Source organism: Pogona vitticeps, chromosome 1, assembly GCF_051106095.1.
Source record: "Pogona vitticeps strain Pit_001003342236 chromosome 1, PviZW2.1, whole genome shotgun sequence".
Lineage (NCBI taxonomy): Eukaryota > Metazoa > Chordata > Lepidosauria > Squamata > Agamidae > Pogona > Pogona vitticeps.
In genome coordinates, this window is record NC_135783.1 from 350,568,276 (window position 1) to 350,575,461 (window position 7,186).

At 44.7% G+C, this 7,186-nt stretch overlaps 1 pseudogene; it reads right to left on the minus strand.

Annotated features, from left to right (window-relative positions):
* Window positions 1-5,515: 5,515 nt before the first annotated feature.
* On the minus strand, window positions 5,516-6,356 carry LOC110091126 (glyceraldehyde-3-phosphate dehydrogenase pseudogene; annotated as a pseudogene).
* Window positions 6,357-7,186: the final 830 nt, after the last annotated feature.

Sequence of the window (7,186 nt, forward strand, 5' to 3'; positions counted from 1 at the left end):
GAACTGTAAGTAAACAGAAACATTTTATTCTTTCTCATTATCACAGCCTCATCATATTTCACATCATATTGTGTGGAAATATTAACTTGCTACATCACTGAGCTTAAGTGGTTAACCAGCTTCACTACTGACTGACACTTCAGACTCCATTGCTAACACTGTCTCCATAGTTCTAACTGACAGCCTCTAACAGACCCTGACACTAATGGTTAAAAAGTGGAGAAAGAATCTGAAGTACAGAGGGAACTATTGACTCTTACTGGATTGACTGACATTACCTGCAGCTCCCTCCTGGCCAAAACCTATCAAAGGCATCATATGCAGGTTGCAATATTTCCAACAAGAGATATGTGGAATGATAGAGTTGAAAGGAGCAGAAGGGTCTTCTTGTCCAACTTCCTGCCAGTGCAGGAACTCCATTGCTAAAATAGATACATTCTGCCATTCAATTCTATTTATATATTTATCTGCTTGCCAGAGAAGATTTAGATGAAGGAGGAGTGAAAATTGGTGGAAGAAATATCGGTAATTTAAGATATGCAGACAACACTGTCTTCTTGGCAGAAAGCAGCAATGATTTAAAATGACTGTTAATGAAACTGAAAGAAGAAAGTGTAAAAGCAGGACTGCAGTTGAATGTTAAGAAGAATTACACAACTTTAAATGTTGACAATACAGAAACTGAAATAGTTTGAGTTTTTGTATACCTTGGTTCAGTCGTCAATCCAAACAGAGACTACAGCCAAGAAATCAGAAGGCTAAGACTAGGAAGGGCAGCAATGAAGGAATTTGAAAAGATCATCAAGTGTAAGAAAGGGTCACTGGAGACTCAGACTGAGATCATTCACACTCTTGTATTTCCACTCAACATGTATGGGTGTGAAAGTGGGACGGGTAAGAAAACTGACAGGAGAAACAAATGATTCATTTGTGGTGCTGGAAGAGAGCTTTACAGATACCCTGGACTGCCAGGAAGACAAACCAGTGGGTCCTAGAGCAAATCAAGGCGGAACTATCTCTGGAGACAAAAAGGTTGAAATTGAGGCTGTCCACTTCGGGGTACATCATGAAAAAAGCTGGATTCTCTGGAAAAGACCATAATGGTTGGAAGGGTGGAAGGCAGCAGGAAAAGAGGAAGACCCAATATGAGACAGACTGACTCCCTCAAGGAAGCCACAGGCTTGCGTCCACGAGAGCCGAGCAGCGCAGTTGAAGCCAGGACATTTGGAAGATTGTTCATTTCTAGGGTCGCCATGAGTCAGAAGCAACTTGGCGGCACATAACACCCCCCAAAAAATAACATCCGAGATGATGAACCTATTTTGGGGGCATGGTACAGCATCTTGCGCACACACACACACCCCCGAGGATGCTAGGAACTGTAATTCAGTGAGAGAGTTTAAACGTGGATTGTAGTGGGCACTAAGATGTGTTGGCCAAGGGAGCCCTTACTTATCACTGGGCGTATCCCACTTCACCCCTAAACACAGACCCGGTGGCTTTTAAAAGTCTTCCATCTTTGAAATGATTTACTGAAGCCCGAGATGAATCAGCCCCATTCAATTTTGCAGTTGTTTTTGTCAAATTGAGAATGGGTGACCTAAATTCATTTGGGCGGTGGGGGGGGAGAGAAGTGTAAATAATGGGGACATTAGAGCTAATCCCCTCTGACATTGTTACCCAAAAGCAGAGTGTGAAAATGTTATCCATTTGTGTTTCCCCACACAGAGACACCTCACACCACGGCTATCTTTTCGCCTCCAACAGAGTGACTTTCATGCCATTTTTCTTCCTTCTTCTGCAGCATCAGGAGGAAACGGGTTATCTCCAAGCTGATCTGGCCTCCCAAAAGGGGGGGGGGGAAACACAACAGCTAAGCTGAAAGTTGTCACAGCCACACCCACCCACCCACCTTTCTATTTGGGCTGCGTTTTCTGAATGTTTTCCCAAAGCTTAATGTGTTAGACGAAGCGTTCTGCGCCATTAGCGGCTCAGCGTTGGCGTTTGCTGAGAGAAAACAACATGGGATTTGAGGCATCAGCTTTTCCGAGCATCGCCAGTCAAGGGGAGAAGCTGGGGTTTCCTTATCCCACAGGTTATGAAATGCAGAGCTGCAGAAAGCCACTTTTTAAAAAAATTTACAACTCCCATGATCCCTCAGGCAGGGTGGAATTTGTAGTCCCAAACTGTTAATTTCTTCAAGCTTTGAGAAGTGTGGTTAGCTTAGCCTGTTCCCATCAGGTGCCCTCTATACATGTTACACCACAACTCTCATCATCCGCCGTCTACAGGACTCATTGGTGTCATACGCCAAACACCTATGAGCCACCCAACCTTGGCTGGAGCTGAATTTCTTCCTTCCATCAGAGTTGTTTCAACTAGAGCTGAGCATGACTCGCCTATTTTGGTCTGGGAGACCATTTTTTATTTTGATCCTACCTGGAGTACAGCTAAGCCTCTGGGAGTTTTAGTCCATTTGGGAACACAAGGTTGGGGACCACTGTCCCGGAAAGTGGAATTAAAGCTGCCACATTTCAGCCGTGTGTGGCTTCAGGACTACGTGTAGTATGTACCTTGATTCGATCTAAGCCCCAGAGCCTAATTGATTCACTCTGGAATCGAATCTGACCACGCCGCTTCCATGCAGACCTCAGACAAATATGAAGATGGTACACTGTTGAGAATATGTTAACATTTCTGGACATAAGCAGAGTTAGGAGATATCCGGTTGCAAAGACACTATAACACTGAGAGAGCAAAAGTCAACATAGTCTATTTACAAATATACGGAGATCACAGATTTCAGACATTCAACCGGCAGCATGACATGACACACTAGGTAGCAGAGAAATAAATGATCTGACTTACAGCAAATAACATGTCCCCTTTATGCATGTCCTTTTATACATCTAGGTACCAATCGGAATGTACAGTGGACCCTTGACTTACAGACGGCTTGACTTACAGACTTTTTGAGTTACAGACTTCTCTGGCTGCAAAATTTAGGTTTGACTTGCAGACTGAGAATTGACTTACAGACCAGAAAAAACCCAAAATGGAACAAAAACGACCTGTTACGGGATTAATCGGTTTTCAATGGAGACTTGACCTACAGACTTTTTGACTTGAGAACCGCCTTCCAATATGGATTAAGTTCTCAAGTCAAGACCCCACTGTGCGTTACATCCTTTGGACATTACATCAGATCACATCATTTTCTCCAGCTACACAATATTAAGTCTTTAACCTTGAATCCCACTTTGTGCATGACTCCGGTTATATCAGCCATTTTACTTTTTCCTATACAGCATTATATTTAATACCTTTTTAGATCAAAAAATCTCAACAGGCACAGCCCTAGTTCCAAATCTGTGTCTCTCACTTTGTCTGCTGCAGACCATATTCTCAGTTTCTTCTACCTTTGGCATCTTCAGCTTCCCAAAGGGCAGCTATTCCATAACTCTCTGCCCATGGTTGCATTCTCAGCGATTTTGATCTCCTTTGGACTGTAGAATGGAATTTGCCAAACCATAATGTGTGCGGGGGGGGGGGAGAGGAGGAGCTGGTTTACTCCAAGGCAGACCTTTCTTTCTTTTGGTTGGTATGGTTTACTTTGGTATGCTTTGATAAGCAATGCCAGTGTTCACTGTCTTGCCTGACCTCTTTTGGGTGGAAAATGCTGGTGGTGGAACTCTCGACCCTCTACCCTGCCACGTGGGCCAAACTCGGCTCATTAGATCACCAAAGGCGAGGGAAAGCACTCTTCATTGGTTTCAAGAACCTTTTAGAATTCAAAATTCCTGCCCTCCAGATGCCCTCATAGGCTGCTGACATCCCTCACAATGGCTATTGGATGAAAAATTTCTCGGGTGATTTGAGATCTAAAGGGGAAAAGAAAGGTGACACAGAAAAGGAAATACAAAAGAAACATGAAACTTTCATCAACCCCGTCTTTTTCAAGCATGAATCATTTGTGTTTTTGTGGTTCTTTTTTTGGCAATCGATGAAAGAACATAAATTACACAAAAGGGACTCTCTCTTTTGTCTCTGGATCCTTCAGTTAAACAGGGAAGGTTTATTCCTAGCTCAGAGGGTCTTTGAACCCCTAGCCCCCAAAAAGTAACTTTTCCAATCTCTGCTTTGGGATGGCAGCTAGAGTTGCCGGGTCAATAACACCCCATTCCCTGAGATTTCAGGGCAAAGACCGGAGGATGGGCGGATCCTTGTGATCTCACAGGAGTGAGGCCACTGGTGTCACTGAAATGGGTCCTTGTGATGTCACAGAGGTCGGTCAGGCAAAGGTATGGAGGAGGGGAGCAGAACAACCTGGCTTCTGGCCAAAGCAACGTTAGTCACCTGAGCCATAGCACAGGTGACTAGCTCAATACAAGTCTGGAAGATATAGAAATAAGAGAAGGCAGGTTAGCCGATTCTGAGCCCATTGGGCTATCAATACATTATATCCTTGTTTTCACATTTTTCTCTTCCTTTGTGCACTATGGATTCTTTTTATTTTGAATTTTTCAGCCCCTTTTTTTCTTGATGCAGAGTTTATGAATTCTGATTCTAGCTGTGCAACAGACGTGCGCGGTCTCACAGAGCAGAACCAGTTATAAATCTCCCCAGAGTTGATCCCTTATTGTTTCATCAACTGGCACTTACAGTCTGAATAACTCACAGTGAGATATTGGTAACAGAAAGAATAAAAAGTTCAACTTACTTACAGTTCTGAACAGATCAAAAACAATATACAGTGGTGCCTCGCTTAACGAGTGCACCGTATAACGACGAAATCGCATAGCGATGCGGTTTCTGCGATCGCTAATGCGATCGCTTACCGATGGCCCCAATGGGCAAAACTCGCATAGCGAAGGTCGGTAAGCGTTTTGCTTACCGACCTTCGCTTTGCGACCCACGGATCAGCTGTTCGGCGGGTCCAAAATGGCCACCGGAACAGCCGAAATGGCCGCGCGCAGCATTTTCGCGCCCTCCCCTTGCTTACCGAGGGCGCGAAAATGGCTGCCGGCTATGGGAAGACTTCACTAAACGGTGAGTTTTCAGCCGATTTGGAACGCATTAAACTATGTTTAATGCATTCCAATGGCTTTTTACTTTCCGTTTAACGAAGTTTTCACATAGCGAAGGTTAATCCGGAACGGATTAACCTCGCTATGTAAGGCACCACTGTACTGTACAAAAAATGAATGCTTAGAGACTTTCAGCAACAGACCTCAACAGACTCATAGCCTGCTTCCAGCAGATTCCCACTTTCTAACTGCATGCTAACTAGATAATGACCAGCAGACTGAAAAAAGAGGGGGAAAGATACTTAAGTAGAAGGAACAATTGGTTACTGCTGGATTGATTATTAACAGTCACCCTAGCCAAGAAAGGTCCCTCTCAGCAAGATTTACCAGATATACCATACGAGGTTGAAATAAGTCCAACATTTTTACTGTATTTTGGCAGGTATTTCAGTCTTGAGTCAGGAAATGGAAAATTGTGGCTCTTGTCTTCACTCTTTGGATGCCATGTGAACGATCAAATCTACCACACAGCTGTTGTATCCAAATTCATTGTCGTACCAGGAGCTCAGCTTGACCAAGTTATCGCTAAGAGCAATGCCAGCAGCTGCATCAAAGATGGGAGAATGGGTATCCCCACTGAAGTCATAGGGGATCACCTGATCCTTCGTGTATCCTAGGAAGCGCTTCATCAGGCCTTCAGGAGAACATTCTTAATGTCATCATATTTAGCTGGTTTTTCCAAGCAACATGTTAAGTCCACAATGGAAATGTTTGGGATTGGGACATGGAAAGCCATCTCTGTGAGTTTTCTGTTCAGGATGGTCTTGCCAACAATTTTATCTGCACCTGTGGATGCTGGGAGGATGTTCTGGGCAGCACCTCTGCCATCTCTCCACAGCTCCCGGTCTTCTGTGTAGCTCTGATGACATGCACTGTGGCCTTTAACAATGTGGAAGTTTTCATGGATGACCTTGGTCAAGAGAGCTTGGCAGTTGGTCGAGCGTGAGGCGTTGCTGACCGCTTTTGGAGAGTCATCATATTTGTCATGATTGACACCCATCACAAACATGGAGGCATCCGCTGATGGAGCAGAGATAATTACACACTTAGCACCGCCTTTCAGGTGAGCGTTGGCCTTCTTTGTGGTGGTGAATACACCAATAGACTCCACAACGTTCTTTACTCCAGCGTCAACCTGCTTGATGTTGGCAGGATCGTGCTCTTGGAAGACTGTGACGCTATTCCCATGGATCATCGCTCTCCCACTCTTGGCTTCGACAGTGCCATGGAAACGGCCATGAGTGCAGTCACATTTAACATGTAGACCATGCAGTCTACATGGGAGTAGGGATACAAAATAATCTCATGAGAAGAGAAGACTCCCTGGAAAAGACCCTGATGTTGGGAAAGTGTGAAGGCAAGAGGAGAAGGGGACAACAGAGGACGGGATGGTTGGACAGTGTTATCGAAGCGACCAACATGAATTTGACCCAACTCCGGGAGGCAGTGGAGGACCAGAGGGCCTGGCGTGCTCTCGCCCATGGGGTCACGAAGAGTCGGACACCATTTAACGACTAAACAACAACAACAGTGCAGTTCAGATCAATGAAGGGGTCACTGATAGCCCCATGATCTGAACTTTTCCAGAGAGGATAGTGGCTCTGATAACAAGACAGCCAATATGGCTCAATCCGTTGACACCAACTTTCTTCCGTCTCTGAAAATGGTGCTCCTGAGGAAAAAGAAAGGACGTGAGCAGGTGGATGAGCTCCTCTGGACCCTTAAATCAGCCCCCTCGAAGACACACCCGAGATTCCTCTCGCCAGGTCCAGAGTGACCAAGGCGTCCCCAAGAGGGAGAAATAACCACCTTCTCCCCTCCCTCTGTTGAGGAAAAAAACTGAAAAGTTTTATTTAAGTGAGAAGCTGTCCCATACCTAACACATTAATTGGGAAGCTGTTCCTCAAGATTGGAGAGGAAATGTCGGTCACACACGGGTGGGAGAGATTAAGTCTGAAGAAGCAAAAAAAAAAAAAAAAAAACCCAAAAGATTTGCAGAAGTGGTGATGGGTTGGTGTTTCATGAGTGAAGAGCTGCTGACCTACATTTCTTCTTCAGTCCTGAGTAACAGCTTCCCAACAAATGTGATCGATATTAAA